Consider the following 548-nt stretch of genomic DNA (forward strand, 5'->3'; position numbering starts at 1 on the left):
TATATATATATATATGCATAACGTGTACAATGTGTAGTATCGTAAAATACCAGCAAACGAAAAAGAATTAAAATGGAAAACACAAAATTAAATGAAAAAGAAATCATAAAACCAAAAACCCCCCAAACATTTTAGTACCGGTTGGTGTTACCAACCGGTACTAAAGGGCTCCCGGCCCCCGGAGCTGGCTCATGCCACGTGGTTGCCCTTTAGCACCGGTTCGTGTTGAACCGGTACTAAAGGGGGGGGGGGCTTTAGTGACCACACTTTAGTGCCGGTTATGGAACCGGCACTAAAGGGCCTTACGAACCGGTGCTATTGCCTGGTTCTGCACTAGTGGTTTCATACTTAGGCGAGTACTGGACTGCAGCTAAGCCTCCGAGTGGGAGGGTCGCTCTCCACTCGGTAGGATTTTTCAAACTTAGGCGAGTACTGGACTGCAGCTAAGCCCCCGAGTGGGAGGGTCGCTCTCCACTCGGTAGGTTTTTTCAAACTTAGGCGAGTACTGGACTGTAGCTAAGCCCCCGAGTGGGAGGGTTGCTCTCCAC

The sequence above is a fragment of the Triticum dicoccoides genome, chromosome 3A, assembly GCF_002162155.2.
Source record: "Triticum dicoccoides isolate Atlit2015 ecotype Zavitan chromosome 3A, WEW_v2.0, whole genome shotgun sequence".
NCBI classification, from domain to species: domain Eukaryota; kingdom Viridiplantae; phylum Streptophyta; class Magnoliopsida; order Poales; family Poaceae; genus Triticum; species Triticum dicoccoides.